Genomic DNA, 1,394 nt, shown 5'->3' on the forward strand with positions numbered 1-1,394 from the left:
GCAGTTTTGCCCATTCCTCTTTGCAGCACCTCTCAAGGTCCATCAGGTTGGGCCGAGTGTCGGTGCCCAGCCATTTTCAGATATCTCCAGAGATGTTCAGTCATTAGTAAATTAGAAAAAAACACTTAAAAAAAAGAAGCTTTTTCTCATTGTCATTATGGGGTACTGTGTGTAGAATTTTGAGGAAAAAAATTACTTAAACATAAAATGTGGAAAAAGTGAAGCGCTGTGAATACTTTCTGGATGCACTGTTATGGATGAAGCCTCAACATTCATTTGAGTATTTTCTCGTTTCATTGGCCATGTCAGTATTTACATATAGAGATGGAAGAGCACTGCAGCTTCCGCTCATTTACAGGCTGCTCTGTACCTGCTGAAAAGAAGTCTGACTTTGAATCATTTTTGACTTTGCTGGATGTAGGTGTCAGTGTCTGCTCTTGATCTAATGATCTGCTTGCCGTCTCCCGAGTTTTTGTACTCTCTGTGACGTGGCTTCACATAGTTCTCCACTGGTGTTATCCTGAAAAGGCTGTTATGTTCAAATATAATGTGAACTTCAAGTTACATTCAGGGATTTTACACTGAAAAGTTAAATCTAGTGTAAATTCTCAGACCACTGATGTTGGAGTTGCATGCTGTTGACAGAATGTGATGAATAAATGAGGTTTTGTCTGAATTCGTATAAATCCATGTTGTATGATGGTTTTGAGACTTCATGTTTGTAGTGTAAATGAATAGAAACAAATGACTGCCTGGACTGTGGCATATCTTCCCAAAAAGGTTCAAATGCAAAGAAGTAACATGGTGTCAGTGTGTGATTGTTTGGCTGCCACAGCATATGGATCTGCATATTGATATGGAACCAAAGACGCTTTCCCCACCCAACTCCAGATGCACAGAGATTGGATCGTGGCTGGTTGGGCTATAACCTTTTGGATCTCCTTAGGAGGCAAATGTGATATGAAATGTGCTAAGATTTATCTTAAAAAAACAAACAAAAAAACTCGCACAGCAAATCTTCAAAATGGAAACATAACTTTGGAGTTATGGAGCTAAACCTTGCATATATACATAGGATCTATGGTTATTATTTTAAACAGCCTGATAGTATTTGCCTGCAGTGGCTTATTGGATATTTTTTCATATATACCTCTTTGGATGCAGCTCATTTTTTAATCACTTAATTACAGCTTTGCCTGAGATTTAACAATAAAAAAAGGCAAACTCAATACATGACAATAGCTGTATTTAGTTTATTTTTGTCGTGCTGAGCTATAGGTGGGCGGGACTAAATCGTGAAATCATACTTCAGTCATTGGTTTAATTGTGACGGGTTTGTAAAACAGATTCTGATTGGTCCGTCTTCGCTGACCTTTTATCGAGCGAGCAGGTTA

This window comes from Thalassophryne amazonica, chromosome 19 (genome assembly GCF_902500255.1).
Source record: "Thalassophryne amazonica chromosome 19, fThaAma1.1, whole genome shotgun sequence".
Taxonomy (NCBI): domain Eukaryota; kingdom Metazoa; phylum Chordata; class Actinopteri; order Batrachoidiformes; family Batrachoididae; genus Thalassophryne; species Thalassophryne amazonica.